The sequence below is a fragment of the Stenella coeruleoalba genome (assembly GCF_951394435.1).
Source record: "Stenella coeruleoalba genome assembly, chromosome: 7".
NCBI lineage: Eukaryota > Metazoa > Chordata > Mammalia > Artiodactyla > Delphinidae > Stenella > Stenella coeruleoalba.
This window is the reverse complement of record NC_137153.1, coordinates 66001823-66019599: the sequence shown is the minus strand read 5'-3', so window position 1 is coordinate 66019599 and position 17777 is coordinate 66001823. Positions and strand designations below refer to the sequence as shown.

Sequence of the window (17777 nt, the reverse complement as noted above, 5' to 3'; positions counted from 1 at the left end):
AAAGAGTATTGTTTTCTAGGAGGTTCCTTAGCCGTCATTATTCTAAATAGTAGATGAACTTAGAATCATCTTCCCAAATTCTTTTAACTAAGTGAAAAATGTGTGTGGTCAGAAACATAAAATGTGAATTCACCTGTTCTTTTGTGTTACAAAGTGTTTGTATATTTGAATCCCTTTATTCTTTTTCTTTCTGCTTAGCTGGAGAATATGGCTTTTATTAATCTGACCTGACAGTGACATCTGTGATCAGACAGAAACATCTGTGGATGTTTCATATGGGAGTAACAAAAATCACGCAAGAAAAAGGCCCTGACTTTTCCCGAGTTTCTTAACTGTGGTCTGGAGTGGGAAACATGCGTGCCAGTCTGTCTGTTTGTGTGTCTCAGGGACTTGCCTTTGAGCAGGATGTTTCACAAGAAAAGCACTTTCAGCAGAAGGTTTTTTGAAACTGAGATCAAATCAGATAACTGAGACCAGGGTTAGTCTTCTGGTCATCTTGTTATCCCTTCTTCATTTAAGGGGAATGTCCATCTGGGGAGCCAGGCCTCACTAATGTAACTTCTGCCTTGTCCTGGGTCTGTTGATGATATGCCCTTGTTTGTATTTGGAAAGATGTTATTCTTTAAAAGTAGTAATTATGCACTATGTGCAACTGATAATTAAATGTAACCTTATGAGGTTGCTTATAAATGTTTCTAGAATTTTGGTCTCCTGGGGCCGAAGAAACATTGATTCAGTTAGCTTTGTTAGGCTTACTTCTCTATGCCTTTAAGAAGGACAAGTACGTAAACACAAGTTACCTTATTTGAAAGATTTTAAAGCAGATGAGTTTAAACAAATTAAAAATCCCAGGACTTGATCATACACCAAAAGGGTGAGTTACGTTTCTTTGCAGAATTCCACCTGGAGCTTTGCTTTACTGCACTGCCATTGCTCTTCATAAGCAGCAGCCCTTAGGTGCCATGCTCCCCTTGTTAGACTAGGCCACCCCTTCAAGCACGCAGTATCTGCTATGTGCCAAGCATCACACTGGGTGCGGGCAGAGATAATGAGAAAGAAGGTGTGATTCCTGCTCAGTCTGGGGGGAGGCAGGCTGGTAAATAGGTGCTTTCTAGACAGTGCGCTAAATGCTATAAATGAGCCAGAAGCGACTTCCCACCTGTTGGGGTCAGGAGACCTGAGTCAGAGAGTCCACAAGGTCAGTAGGGCTGACACTGCTGGACATACACCACGTGCCAGGACTGCTTCAGGAGCTTGACACGCATGAATCACTTCATCCTCACAACCGTACACGCTTACAAGCCGAGCTTTCTACATCTGGCTACTGCAGAAACTGAGGCACAAAGCAGTAGATAACTTTCTCAAGGTGACCCACAGCTAGTTCAGTGTCAGAAAGCGTATTCAGTCCCAGAGTTGGGCTCCAGAGCCTCTGTTCTTAACCCCTGGGAAGAAGGGACATTTAGAGTGGGAGATAAAGAGGTATGTGAGGGCAAGAAAGGCAAAGAAACACACAGGCTCTCGTCAGCCCTGCCCAGCCTACACACTTATTTCAGAATCAGTCAGCCTTCTTTTGTGCAGGCTGTCAATACTGAGCCAGCCAAAGAGAGAAAACTTTGCTGGGGAGCATATTGGGGATGGGACACAGACTTCTGAGCACTGATCCCAAAACCTGAGCAAATAGTTAGGTCTTTATCCACGAGAGTATTTAACGAATCCTAAATTCCCTTTCACTTCACGCGCCTCCACACACCCAGCTGGTCTTAAGCTTTCCTGGATTGTCTTCAGCTTGTACGCTGGAAAAGAGTGGCTGTGATCCTAGGAGTTTTTTGAATCCACAAGCCTTCCCTTTGATAACTTCGGTTCCCACTCTGTGAACCCACACAAGTTTGGTTTAAAGTATTTGTGGATGTTGTGAGAACAAGGCTCTAAAATTTATAGGATTGTTCAGAAGCACCTTGGCATTTAAATCAACAAGAATGGAAAAGCAAAAATTCTCTACAGCTTGATTAGCTATTACTTAGCATATGTGATAAGGATTTGCGGTTTAGCAGTGGGGCGTTTGTGTGTGCGTGTACGTGTGTGTGGCCACAGCTCTAGCCTGGGAGGGAGGCGGTGCTCATGGTGGCGTGAGTTAATGTAGATTGGAGAGGGGCGTCTGTATGAATTTGCGTGAATGATAATATTTTTCAGGGAAAAGAATTATAATTGTCTTTGAGCAGGTCTTCTCTCTTTCATCCAGCCTGTCCTCCCTCGATATTCCCCAGCGCCTTTTCCTCTCTGGTACATTTTTAGTTATTTGTTCCAGGCCTCTTACACCAACCAAGTAGGAATATTTGTCATGTTGTATTTTCAAATTTCACATACTTTCTAATAATGTCACCGTTTGTTGGCTGCTGTGGCCTCTTCCTCTTTGTTCTCTTGGTGCTGAATGAGACATCCCCAGCTTTCCTCCTTTCGTGGCTCCATAGGGAAGGTTTTATTTTTCCTTATAATATTATATTAGGGTTCTCCAGAGAAATAGAGTCAGTAAGAGTAGTGTGTCTGTGTGTGTGTGTTTAATATATTACAAGTACATATGTATAATATGTATGATTTATTATAAGGAGTTGGCTCAGGTGATTTTGGAAGCTGAGAAGTCCCAAGATCATAGTCAGCAGACTGAAGATAGGAGAGCAGATAGTGTAATTCTAGTTCAAGGGCCAGCAGGCTCAAGACCCAGGAAGAGCTTCAAGTCGAGTCAGGAAAAAACTGAGTCCCAACTCAAAACCAGTCAGGCAAGAAGAATTCCCCTTTATTTGGGAAAGGGTCAGCCTTTTTGTTCTCTTCAGGCCTTCACTTGGTTGCATGGGCCCTAGAAGGATCGTCTGCTTTGTCTATCAATTCACATACTCAAGTCATCCAATAACACCCTCACAGACTCACCTCGAATAATGTTTGACCAAATACCTAATATCTGGGCACCTGTGGCCCTGTCAAGTTGACGCATAAAATTAACCATCACATATGTATTGTCCTGGGGCATGTTAGGAGACTGCTTACCTTGTGGTGTCAGAAGCTCTGACTCAGGCAGAATGTAATTTCCCTTTCTGTAAAGCAGCCACGCTGTCTTGGTCGGTTTGCAGCACTCTGTAGATCTGCTCCATTAGCTATGTGCTCTGTCCTGCTCATCATCCAGGTTCCCAAAAGGCGAAGTCATGGATTTTATAAAGCAAGCTTTTAAAATTTAAAGGATGGTCAGGGATGGATGGGGGTCTGTGTTTCCCACCGAAATTAATGAAAGCTACATGATTAAATGCCCTCATTAGTATGTCAACTAGACTTCAGTTGGATATGGGGAATTTGATGTTATATTTCAAAACATAATGTATGTGTATAATTAAGTATGTTATAAATATGTTCACATATAAATCATATATATATAGTTAAAAAATGCTTTGCTGAAACCCTTTGGAGAGATAGGGGTTTTGGGAAGCATGAGCCACCCATTCTCCTTGCATGACCCTGCAATAAACCTATCTCTGCTCCCCTCCCCTCCCAAAAAAAAAAGAATCATACTCATTCTCATATGTGATATAATGTAACTACATTTATATCACCGTTTTTCAGCCCATGTGGGTTAATTCTTATGATTGTCCCGCTTCCACTTTTGCTATCCATCAACATCAGAACTGTCTTCTGGGAGATGGGAACCCTGCTTGGTTCCCTAATGGGGAGTTTCATCAGGACAGAAGAAAAATGTGACCATGTCTGCCTCTGTCTCAGCATCTTGCAGATTGTGGCAGAATAATTATTTGTGTGGAAACATTACATGTATTCCATATTCCTCAGAGAAATCTTGTTTTCATTAGATAATATACCTGTGCCGTCTGAAACTGGGGGTAGAAAATGATTTTTTCTTCTGTTTGTCTGAACACTCTCTAATCCACACAATGTGCTTAATCAGGCGTGAGTGCTTCTGGGAAGGCCCTTTCATCAAAGGCAACATGACGTCAGCGTGACTGGCTAGGGGAGAACTAGCTTCTCTAAGCTGCGGGTACTTGCTAACTAGAACTGCCGTAAGGGTACCACACAACTTCAGTTTTTTAAACTATGAAAATAAAACCTAGAACATCAAGTTTAATTATCCCAAAGTGCTTATTTACATATAAATATAGTCTTTTATGAAGCCTGATGCTTTAGTAAAGAAATGCATTCCCTTATTTATAGAATCACTGATTATGATCACGTTATGCTCCCAACAGAAGAGAACCCTTTAATGCAGGCTGGCCTATCCGTGTTTGAAAATAAATTTGCTGGGCATTAAAATGCCTTTGTTAGGGTTATGTGACTAGAGGGAGTGTCTGGAGTTGTAGAGAGAAACATTCTTTGGACTACCAGAAAATTTCTTTCCAGACCTAGGTACTTTATTTCTGTGATAGCCAGAAAAATGTCCCAAATCTTTTCTCTCAACAGTACACCTGCAGGATATGTGTATTGGCCCAGTTAAACACAGCATGCAATCTATAGCTGTCAAGGGAAGTAACAAAAGATGTATTGCTACACGCCTCCATGTGTCAGTCTATGAAACTGCGACACACTCCCTGATGAATTTTTTTGTAGTCTCCTACTATTTTGATGGGGATGAAAGTTGCCCACAGGAGAGAATTCAAGGGGCATGGCGATTCCAGGGCCCCCTATTACCCTTTGCTAAAACCTGGGATCCTCTGGCATGCCTATGATGACCCTAGAATGATGGCTGCTTCCCTTCCTCTGCACTTGGAGCTCATTTCAAGGGAGGAAGATGGTGCAGTGTGATCCGGATAGTTTCAGGACAAGCACTTAACATTCACCACTGGGCTTGAGAAGAGAAACAGGACCATTTAGAAATTCGACAGCAAGAGTCCATCACTGAAATTTCCATGAAGACTTGCTACATTTTTCAGCGTCCGTTGAAATGTGAAAAAAGCACGAGAACTGTACACTTCAGGATTCTAGGGATGGACTGTCATGGCCTTTAGTTTTTGTGGGCTGTACAGTGCAAACTGAAATTCTTAAAGCTAATTTTTTCCTCAGTTATAGGCAGGTTGCTCAAACCTGTTTGAAGCCCATTTTTCCCCCACTAAAAAGGGAATAATAATTTATACCTTCTGAGGTTATTGAGAGGACTAAATGAGCTAATTTACCATGTAGCTAACATGGTAGGCACAAAATCAAAATTTTTAGGTAATTAACTTCAGTCTGTAGAACTTTTTTTTCCCTTTTTCCTCCCCCATCTAGTTTATGCTGCCCTTTTCTGGTCTTGATGAAATCTGGTTAGAAGATGTGTCCTTAGAACTTTATTCCTACTTGTTAGGTTAAATGGGTATCTGTACAGGTGAGATTTCACTGAGTCAGATTATTGTTTCCACTTGCTGTAAAGCAGGCCTGGCATCTTTAGACTTTGTAGTAACCCATTTCTCTGCATTTGTGCATGTATTTTTCTGCATGTTTATAAAGTGTTATTTCATTGGCTTTTCATGACAAACCCGGCTCCAGAATAAGTTCGTGCTCATTTCATAGATATGATAATTGCTGAGTCACAAAAACCCTATGATTTGTGCGAGTTCCCCAAATTAGAGGTGACAGAGCCAGGTGCAGAATGTAGGTTGGCCCCCTGCATTCCATTGCTTGTTGCCTCTGTGCTTTGGGGCACCTTTCCAGGAAGTCTGCTCTCTGTGACTTTAGTGTCGCTATGGTAGAAGACCTTGTACCTAACTGCTCAGGGTTCAGCACCTCCACAAGGCCCCACTTGGCAAGTGTAGGCGTAGGGGTGACTCTGAATGTGCAGGATACAAAAGAAAATATCTGAGGGGGTTTGAGAAACTAAGAAAAAAGTTTTCCAAGAAACTCTATCTTATGTTATAGGATCCTGGGAAGTGTTTTTGGATTCCTGTTGGCACCTAGATTGTGAGGTCCCCTGGATTTTTAAGTCAGATGGAAGTCATGCCCCATCCCAGACCATCTGTGTTATGTGTGCTACAGACTGATGCTCCCCCCACCCACCCCCAGTCTTGATTCTTCTAGAGTCAATGGAATTTGCCAGAGAAGGCTCCAGGAACTTTTACTGGTTTAGGATTCTGTAGGTATGGCCCACATGGCATTTAACCGCTCAAGAGGGGCACCCTTGCTTCTCTTTCTTGGCTGTAGAGCTGAGAGTCTGTGAGGTGAAGGGCTTTGCCAAATTCCTGTGGATTTTTACATCCTTGGGAAGTCTTTTATACATGTAAAAAAAAAAGAACCTGTTATTACTTTGATTTTAATCAATATTCAGTTTAAAATCTACTTTTTTAAGCCTTCACATTCAGCTAACAAATTTTCTTATTTATAAATCTAAAATTTTTTACATAAAAATTTAAAACAAACTCATTTGTTCCTTGATTAATGTTTATATAATGTATAAATTGATAGATCAAATTCTAACCATTTTACATTTAAGTAATCAAATTTCCTTGGACATCTTAACTATGCTTATAGGTTTAATGTATGTAATCCTCACAAATGTCACAATTTTTTTAAGCACTCAGTGTCCATAATGCTAATAAATTAGACATTAATTTAGCAGTTCAAATTCTTCTGTTTTAAACATCTTCAAAAAGCAAACAACACATACAGCAGTACAGTATTTACAAAGCATATTACTGCACCTTTATATGAACACAGTTTACATTGGATAATCTGTTAAATACAATCTGTATTTAAACACATTTTAATGATAGATAAGTAAATAGAATCTACCCACCAAGGGGGAGTAGTATTACTATGCTGGCTAGGAGTTTACTAAGAAAAAATAATCAAAGAACCTCAAGGCCATTCAGAGGCATAGACTCTGGTTATATCTTTGAGGACTAAATCTGCAGTTGCTGGGCAGGGGCTCCTACCTAAGGTCAGCTTTCATCTGATTCTTCAACTCTCTAAATTATGTGCTCTTCACCGAGGCTCTAACTAGTTTCATAAGTTTCATGAACTGTCTCAAGTTGGTGGGGGTGAGTACTTACCAGGTCCTGGTAAGTACATTTTTGTTCTCTTTTGTGTAATTCTGGTGTGGCTTTTTGCCTTAAAACCTGGGGCATACTAACAGAATGTTGAAGCCCTTATTTGAGTTGGACTCCCTTTCTGTTTTATAAATTGTATGCATCTCTGCCCATGATTCTGTAGCTATCATATTGACAGTTTCCATTCAGCATTGTGATCCTCTGAAGAAAAGTATGTCATTGCCCTGGTGTCCCATGCAGGATATTAACTAGTAGCCCTGAAGACAGAGTGTCAATTACATTTTTCTTCAGATACATGCCTCCTTCACTTGACAGTATTTCTCTTATTTCTCTTTTGGCGATTATCTCAAGGTGATTGGTTTGAGGAACTTATTCCCAGGAGACAGTTTTTGGTGTTTCTTTCCCATCCTTTTCTTTCCAAGGGAACTCAAAGGTATATAGCATCTCATCTTCACTCTAACAAGGTAAAAATAACTACATTGAACTTCGGGGTGGTGTTATTAATTTCCAGGACTTTATTGTCTCTTTTCAACACAGGGCTTAATCCCAAGGGTGGCAGTCACCATGATCCAAATCTACCCGTGTTTGGGAATATCCAATCATATCATTCTTTTTGACCTATGTATTCAGTGCTGTTTTAGGCACCATGGAGGATTCAAGATGTGTAAGCATAGGTGAAGGAGTGATCCTGGGTGTTCTGGAGGCAAAATAAAATACCCAAGTGGATTTGAAAGACTAAGAAAAATGTTGTTATCAGAAACAGTCTATGCTGTGGGATTCTGGGAAGCTCATGGATTTTCTTTTCTTTTCCAGGTTTTTAAAAAACTTTATTTTATTGAAGTATAGGTGATTTACAATGTTGTGTTAATTTCTGCTGTACAGGAAAGTGATTCAGTTGTCTATCTATCTATCTCTACACATTCTTTTTTATATTCCTTCCATTATGGTTTATCATAGGATATTAAATATAGTTGCCTGTGCTGTACAGTAGGCAGCTTTGTTGTTTATCCAGTCTGTGTATAATAGTTTGCATCTGCTAATCCCAAACTCCCACTCCATCCCTCCTGCACCTGCCTCCCCCTTGGCAACCACAAGTCTCTTCTCTATGTCTTTGAGTCTATTTCTGTTGCATAAATAAGTTAATTTGTGTCATATTTTAGATTCCACATACAAATGATATCATTTGGTATTTATCTTTCTTTTTATGACTTACTTCACTTAGTATGATAATCTCTAGGTCCATCATGTTACTGAAAATGGCATTATTTCATTCTTTTTTATGGCTGAATAGTATTCCATTATATATATATACCACATCTTCTTTATCCATTCATCTGTTGATGGACATTTAGATTGTTTCCATGTCTTGGCTATTGTGAATAGTGCTTCTATGGACATAGGGGTGCATGTATCTTTTTGAATTATAGTTTTGTCCAGATATATGTCCAGGGGTGGGACTGCTGGATCATACGGCAGCTCAATTTTTAGTTTTTAACAGAACCTCCATACTGTTTTCCATAGTGGAAAACACTATGGAATTCCAATTTACATTCCTACCAACAGTGTATGTGGGTTCCCTTTTCTCTACACCCTCTCCAGCATTTGTTATTTGTAGATTTTTAAATGATGGCCATTCTGACTGCTGTGAGGTGGTACCTCATTGTAGTTTTGATTTGCATTTATCTAATAATTAGTGATGATGAGCATCTTTTCATATGCCTATTGACAACCTGTATGTCCTCTTTGGAGAAATGTCTATTTAGGTCTTCTGCCCATTTTTTGATTGGGTCATTTGTTTTTTTGTTCTTGAGTTGTATGAGTTATTTGTATACTTTGGAAATTAAGCTCTTGTTGGTCATATCGTTTGCAAATATTTTCTCCCAGTCTAGGTTGTCTTTTCATTTTTATTACGGTTTCCTTTGCTGTGCAAAAGCTTCTAAGTTTGATTAGGTACCATTTGTTTATTTTTGCTTTTACTTTTATTGCCTTGGGAGATTGACCATTGATCATTGGTATGATTTATGTCAGAGAATATTTTGCCTATGTTCTAGGAGTTTTATGGTGTCATGTCTTATATTTAAGTCTTTAAGCCATTTTGAGTTTATTTTTTTGTATGGTGTGAAGGTGTGTTCTAACTTCATTGATTTACATGTGGCTGTCCAACTTTTCCAACACTGCTTGCTGAAGAGACTGTCTTTTCTCCATTGTATAATCTTTTCTCTGTTGTATAATCTTGCCTCCTTTGTTGAAGATTAATTGACTGTAGATGTGTGGGTTTATTTCTGGGCTCTCTATTCTGTTCCATTGACCCACCTGTCTGTTGTTGTGCCAATACCACACTATTTTGATTACTTTATCTTTGTAGTATTGTCTGAAGTCTGAGAGGGTTATGCCTCCTGCTTTGTTCTTTTTCCTCAGGATTGCTTTGGGAATTCTGGGTCTTTTATAGTTCCATATAAATTTTAAAATTATTTGTTCTAGTTCTGTGAAAAACATCATGGGTAATTTGATAGGGATCGCATTAAATCTGTAGGTTGCTTTGGATAGTATGGCTATTTTAACAATATTAATTTTTCCAATCCAAAAGCATGGGATATCGTTCCATTTTTTTGGAATCATCTTCAATTTCCTTTATTAATAGTTTATAGTTCTCAGCATATAAGTCTTTCACCTCCTTGCTCAGGTTTACTCTTAAGTTTTTTTTGTTTTGATGCAATTTTAAAAGGGATTTTTTTTTTTTTTACATTCCCTTTCTGATATTTCCCTGTTAGTGTAAAGGCATGCAGTCAATTTCTGTGTGTTAATCTTGTATCCTGCTACCTTGCTGAATTCGCTTATCAGTTCTAGTAGTTTTTGTGTGGAGTCTTTAGGGTTTTCTATATATAGTATCATGCCATCTGCATATAATGACAATTTTACCTCTTGGGAAGCTCCTGGATTTTCAAGTCAAGTGGCCACGGAGACATTATAGTGATAGAGACCAAGCTGATGAAGAGATACCTCTTGTTATGAGGCCACCTCAGCTTTGGGAATTCATGCCCCATCTCAGCCCATTTGTGTTATATTTTCATCACTGATGCCCCTTACATCCCATCACCCCAACCAGGGGCTGATCTGAAAGATTTTACAAGAAAAATACCCAGTGAAGGTTACTGAAAGTAAGTTCAGAGACGGAAGCAATGGTGATGGAACAGAGGGTTGAAGGAGGTCACTTCAGAGAGGAGATGAACTAGGTTACTGACTTGTAAGAGTTGTGTATTTTAGATACAAGCCCTTTGCCAAATATTTAGCATTTTTTCTCCAAGTCTGAATAATATTTCATTGTATAACATATTTTGTTTACTCATTTGTCAGTTGATGGCTGTAAATCCAGTTGATTAGATTATTTCTAGTTTGGGGGCTATTATAAATAATGCTTCTATGAACGTTTGCTTTCAAGTCTTTGTGTGGACATGTGTTTTCATTTCTCTGGAATAAATATCTAGGAGTGAGATTACTAAGTTATATGGTAGATACATGATTGGTTTTATAAGAATGTGCCAAACTGTTTTACAGAGTGGCTGTACCAGCAATGCGTGAGGGTATAATTTCTGCAAACCCTTACCAACACCTGGTATTGTCAGTCTTTTGGATAATAACCATTCTAGTGGGTGTGTAGTAGTATCTCAATGTGAGTTTAATTTTTATTTCCCTGATGACTAATGATTTTGAGCATCTTTTCAAGTGGTTATTAGCTATTCATACATCACCTTTGTTGAAAAGCCTATTCTGATATTTCACTTTTTAAAAAATTGAGTTGCAAGTGTTTTTTAAATATTCTATACATGAATTTTTTGTAAGATATGTGATTTGCAAATATTTTCTCCCAGTTTGTATGTTGTCCTCACTTTCTTAAAGGTGTTTGAAGAGCAAAAGTTTTAAATTTCAGTGAAGCTCATTGTATCAATTTGTTCTTTGTGGATCATCCTTTTGGTGTCATATTTAAGAAATCTTTGCCTAACTGAAGGCCACAGAGATTTTTCTCTGATGTTCTCTTCTAGAAGTTTTATAGTTTTAGGTCTTAGATTTAGAGCTATAATCCATTTTGTGTTAATTTTTGTGTGTGGTGTGAGGCGAAGGTCCAAGTTCCATAAAAAGAAAACCATAGAACCTAACTTAATCAATTAATTGTAAGGATTGATTGAGAGAATGTCTATAATCATCATAGTGCAGCACCTTTTACATAGTAGGTGCTCAAAAAAACGTCGTTCTTCTCTGCTCCGTCACCTAATTTTCTCAAAGTTGCACTACAGAAGGGAAAATTAGTTATTTCTTTTAATATTCTGACCTTCTAGAAAGCCTCATGGATGGTTTGTTTGCACGTCTACCTAATATCAAGAGTATTTTGGAGATATGTATTGTATAAGCCTTCAGAAATTTAATTTCAACATAATTTCTGTACCTTTAAGGAAAGAAGAGTAGAAAATACCAGATAAAACGTGGTTCCATCTGCAAAGAGAACTGGAATATGGTTAATGTGCTTAGACCTGAAAAATACTTGATAGATTTTAGATTAGTCCAAGATCGTATTTCAAACCAGGACATGTTTTGTTTTTCCAAAGAAAGAAAGAAGGAAGGAAGGGAAAAACAGGAAATTTTTTTTTTGGTTAGTAATATAAGGGAAATTAATGAAGAAGTGCTTACTTAAAGAAGAAGTTAAACTCCAGATTTTCCATTTTAACTTGATCTTGTTTGTCATAACACTTACCTTAGTTGATATATGAAAGCCATTGAACTTTGAGCGTCTTGAAAACAAGGGCCGTATCTGTTTGAGTTACTGTTATGTACCTAGTTCTCAGTACAGGGTTTATATTTATAGTAAGTGGATAATAAATAGTTGTTGAATTAAAGAGTAAATAAATTAATAGCCATCACACATTCAAGTATTAAATTTGTTATTCTAAGTCATACCTTAGACAATTGGTATGTTATTTTAAAATCCATAGTCAACGTCAAGAGTTGTTTTAGAATTTGAGTCCAAGTTTGTATTGTGTGAGTTTCATGTCCTTTCCAGGTAAAGCATATTTATCCTTAGAGCAGAGCTATGCTCCAGCAGTAGTCCCTGGGAAAACCTAAGCCTTCAGTGTTTGGCTTCTACCTAAGACTTCTTTAAAGAAGAAGGCCTCGAGCCCTGAAAAAAATTAGAAACCACTGGTACAGATGAAGTGGATAGTTATGTACTGTCCCTCTGCCACAAGAGTGAGGAATCTGTCATGAAGAGGTGGCTAAGGGACCCATGGTGTTAATGCAGCTGCTGGTACCTGTGTGTGCCTGAGAGCAGGACTCTTGGGAAAAGTCACCTGTGGCCTTAGCAGGTTCCATCATGAATGTTCAGCTCGAAACTGTGAATATAAGTGACATTTCTAAATTTCAGAGTTGGGCTGAATCAACTTGCATTGAATTGAAAATATAAGCATAATGAAAATTCTTTATTCCTTTTGATAAATACATGGCCAGATGTCAGTGTTGCTTCACATCATAGTCTTATAATGTCAGCGGTCATTGTTGACCCTTTTCTTCTTTAAATGAAAATGGCACACTAGCTGCCTTTGATTGGCAAGGTCTCAAACTTTCAAATCTTTCTTTGCTCCGACTACATTTTGATCTCAAACCTAGATACTGTGACCCTGGGTGTGGTATAATCATGCATGTTTCTTTCGTAAGTGCTTTAAGTTGTCCAGAGCTGACCCTTCCTGTAGCACGTTTGTAAGCACAACGTTCCGCATGCAATTTCTGAAATATATAGCTAATGCTGAGATCTTCCTGAGGCAAGCAGTCAACAGGGAGCTGCCTGTTTACAAGCCTTTTTACATTATCCTTCACCTCTATCCAACTCCAGGTGCGAACACACTGGGACATAGCACGTAAATTGGTGACACATCCCAGAAGATATTGGGCTCATAAATCAACAGAGTTTATGTTCCTATTTGACCATGGGGTTTAAATTATTTTGGTAATGGAGTGAACTTAGATTACTGTCTGATAAGTATATCCAGAAGAAGTCAATACTGTCTATTTATTGGTAGACTGGCACTGCCTTCATTTTAGTATTTCCCTTTCATACCTTGTTTGAAAGAGGTTAGCTGATTTTCATGGGTGAGAGAGAACCAGTAATAAATCTTGCCTTTCGTTTCATTAAATGAATTATATTTTGAGGTCAGGCTGTGTGAGTAAAGGGAGAAGAGGAAATGTGGAGAGGACGGAGTGAGTGCGATTTTTCCTTCCATTTCTAATCTTTCCCACAGTCAGAAAACGTTCTCTGCTAAGAAGTGAGTGAAAAACCTGGAAGTTGTGACCTGCTGTAGTCTTTCTTGGTTGTATGTGTTTCTGCAAATCAATTGCCCTGCCCTATCTGATTTCTTAGCTTCTGTGAAATGGAAGATATTATGTTTGCAAGTCTTCTATGCTTATTTTATCCAGTACCATTAAACATAAAGAATGTTTTAGCTTTTTCTGAATGTTATAATATTGATAGTACAATATGTTGAATAATGCTTTATGCACGGTTTTTCAAATCCAAGTAGGGTTTTCTACTACTTGGAAATTTTCGTAATTAATGGTGATATGGTCTGTGCCTGAAAAAGATGCCTTTTGCAGATTAATGGCTAACAACTCAGCTAAAAGGGAGGGGGGTAAAATTATGCATGTCTCTAGTAGTATAGTTATAAGAATAATACTTATAAGTTATTGTTTTTAAAACAAGCCTGATATTTATCCTTTTTATTAGCCTTTAATTAAAACTAGTCTGAACTAATGATTCTATTATGTGATATCCTCTTTTTTGAGGGAGTAACAGTTAATATTGAATCTTCTAAACAGTTTATCTGATTTATACCATAAAAATAGTGACTAGCACAAAACAAGTCAGACTCTGGTCATTGCATTCTAAGCAGCCAATATCTGAAGCCCTGTTAAAATAGGAACTATAAGAGAACTGGTATGAAATTTAATATTTTATTTATAGTTTTAAAATTGATTTCAATACTAGTAAAACTCCTTTCCTATATTTATGTTGAAACTCTACCCCATGTCATTAGTTACGTTTCTAATGGGGTTTTGTTTGTTTCGTCTTGTATTTTGTTTTTGTCTTTGTTTGCAGGAGTTTGGAAGGGCAACCATTTAACCAGTATCTAAGAGTGGGTTCCCTGCAGGAGAAGTCTAATGAGGATGGGCAGCAGCGTGTGTGGTACTCAAATTCTCTTTCTTCTCCAAGAGTGAGGGGCTCGTATCAGTGTGGAAGGCTGATGCTTCCCCAGGAGGCCCTTCCCCTTGTAGAAAAGGAACCCCTGCAGCTCCAGGTCTTTGATAAGCCACATCTGGGTACCTGCATTGGTGATTTATGTATTCTCCAGCCAAGGGATATGTTACACTCCAGTAAGTGGAGCCTTACTAAAAATTTTGCTTCCAGTGAGCACCTGCTACATGCCAGGCATTGTGCTGGGCCCTGGAAATATGATGGTGATAAATAAAATTGAAATGGTTTTTGCTCTCATAGAATTTATAATCTAATGGGAAAGAGTAACATAGGACAGTCACACTAATAAAAATGTACTTCAAATTGAGATAAGTCCTGGAGTGATAGGAATGTAATCCTATAAGAACAGGTAGCAAAAAACCTTATATAGATGTGTGATCAGTGTGACTTGAGCTAAAACCTACAGGATGCGTTACTGGACAAAGGACAGAGGACAGTGTCCCAGCAAACAATGTGTAAAGGCTGTTGTTGACAGGAAGGAGCAGGTCAGGGTGCTGAAAGAAGGCAAGTGTGTCTGTTGGGAGAGGTAGGTGGTAGGCCTGGAGAAGGAGGAAAGGGGCAGACTAGGCTATGCCTTTACGACCATGTTATAGGGTTGTACCTTTACTCCAAGAGCAGGGGGAAGCCATTGATGGTCCTAAGCAGAAGTCAACATGAAGAGATTTGTTACGAAGCATTTTCTTTGGCTGTCATGGAGAAGATGAATTGAGGAGTAAGCTGTAGTGTATGCTGGGGGGCCAGTTAGGAGAGCATTGCAGTAGATCAGAGGATGAGTGTTGTAATTTGGACTAGGGAGCAGTGGAAGGATCTAAAATACATTTAGGAGGTGAAATCCAGAGGAGTCATGGTGGACTTATACTGGGGCCGAGGAAGAAAGAGGTGTGAGCACGACTTGCAGGGTCCAGCTTGCTCAGCCAAGTGGAAGGAAGCCCAAGTTTCAGGACCAAGGTTATGAGTATACACGTGGCCATTGTTGAGGTCTCCTCCCTTCTTCCCTGCTCTTCCCATCTAGAGCAGTTACTGTATTTATGGCCATCCCAGGACCCTGGGGTTGCAAAGCATAGGATTGTTTTGTTTTGTTTGTCTCTCACAGAGCTGAAGGGATGCTGAGTGAAAGGCCCCATGTCACAGTGTGAGAACAGACATCCCATAGTTCAGCAATGGCATGGACAGTCGCTTCGTTTTCATCTTTAAATGGATATATCATAACATACACACTATTACCTAACTCTAACCCATTTGATAAAATAGTATTTGCCCAAGTAATTCTTCAGTGTGACAGGATGGCCACCCAAATTGACGAGTCCTGTTTACCCTCGATGGGGCTTCCATCTTGACACACGAACATTTAAGTTGGGCATAATCACACATTTGTAGCCTTGGTCTCACTGTATAGCTCGTTCTAACTTACCTTCCTCCATAGTTCTCCTCAGCACTCATTTACCTGACTTTGCCCCCATCCCACCCCCAGCCCTGTTTCTGTACACATAGCCTGGGGGCTCCTCTCTGGGACTTTGACTTCCCCTCTGCCTTCCATGTTCCTTCCCCTTTGGCTGTAGGCTCTGGGAAGAGCTCTCATTTTCTGAAGGAGATGGAACTTGGAGAGTCTTGAACACCCTCGTTTTTGAGTTTCACATACCATTTTTAAAGGGAAAGGGTCAGTGACTTACTTTGGTAGACAAAATGTCGTGGTTAGCAGTAATAATAGGAATTAGCAGCTACTGTTTAACAATCACATATGAGCAGTGTTTTACATAACATTCCCATGGCTGGCTAAACCTCAAGAAATATAGACGGATGTGAGATGAAACGTACAAGTCTCTGGAGCACCCCACATCTGGGTGCCGTCCCACCTGCTGCTTATATATCCTCCCAGGATTTTAAAAATGCATATATAGTCCTTGTGTGTGTGTATATGCACGTAGATCTTTGTTTATCTGAAGGCACCTGGCATCATATTGACTTGTTAGAAGCTAGGAATCACATCCCATGTTCTATTAATGTTATTGCTGATTGGTAGTTAGTGAAGGACATTTAAAACCATTTGCTGGCAAAGCCATCTCCTTTTATCCCTTATCTTCTGCCTCCATTTCTACTTTTTCATAGTAGCATCCCTGGGGTCTTCTTTCTCCTTCTTTGTTGAACCTATAAAAGCCAGGCTCAGCTGTTCTGGCTCCAGCATCACCTCCACTGACACCCCCTTTACAGCTGCCCGTGTACCCTGGGATTCTCCCTTTGGCATGTTTTTGGTTCACAGTTGCTACTGCATGGCAGTCTACATCAATTCAAAACTGTGGGTGTCTGTCTCAAGGAAAGTAACTGACAATGCTAACAAAACCTTGTTTTTTGGAGGGAGATGGGAAAAAAAGACCATATCATAATTCAAATATTAATTGGCTGACTGCTTAGTTTTCATTAAGCAAATCAGATATTAGCAAGAATCAGGCTTCAAATAAAGATTAGTATCTAGCATGAAAAGGACAGAGAGGTTCCTATTTCAAAGGTTCATTAACTATCAGAAAAAAGGGCACAACGTAATCCTCAATGTAATTCTGAACCAGGCATTCCAGGCTTGAGTGTGATCAATAAAGCTGAATTCACTGCCCACCTCTAATGTGTTTTTAAGCCTTTGGATTAAAAGCTCTTGTTTTGATGAATCTGACTATAGCATGTTATCTATATATCATTTTCACTCTTTTCTGGGAATCTACAAACAGCGAAATTCTTATTTTGATTTGACAGCCTTTTGACGACACAAGAATCATTTGGGGAATTTCTGAAATTTCTGACTTCTCTTTAAGGTTAATAGTGTTGAGTAAATAGATTGATTCATTATCCTCTCCTCAACCATCTTATTTATCTGTCTACCATTTGTGACAGACTGGCCTCTGTGGAAATAGGCTGGTAGTAATTACACACGTCCTGTTCTTCATAAGACAGTCTGTTATGAACATGACTGTTTAAGTTTATGCATTTGCATTACATCTGAGAGGAAGGACATGTTAAATTAACAGAGATAGAAGCAGTAAGTTCCATGGGAAGCATTTATAGAATGAGTTGTTCATATTTTATTGCTATGCTTAGGCACATCTGCAACTTAGAAGAAATTCTGGATTACTTCATTTCTACATATATTCATTTTAGGACTCCTCTCCTTCTGAATTTAACATAATACTGGCTGACATTTTTTGACAAATCATATTCTCACAAATCCTTAAGTTTATCTTCACCCCTTCCTGGTTCTTTTTTTTTAATCCTCTGTTTAAAATCCTCCCCAGAGGTTACTCATTTGCTCGAAATCTTGCACTGCTGAGCTGTGAAAGGCAACATTAACTTAAATAACAGCCAGCTCTTGGTGAGTTGTGACTCTGGGCCAGTCATCTTATTGTTCAGCCCATTTCTTTAAAATGGGACACTGGCCTAGAGGATCTCGTCGGCGTCTTCTGATTCTGGCAGGGAAGAAACACATTGGG

General features: G+C 39.1%; 1 protein-coding gene across 9 annotated transcripts in view; it reads left to right on the top strand.

Moving 5' to 3' along the window:
• The window catches only part of KDM4C (lysine demethylase 4C), a 451309-nt gene that overhangs the window by 400308 nt on the left and 33224 nt on the right, over positions 1–17777 (top strand). The gene's annotated exons all lie outside the window — the stretch shown is intronic.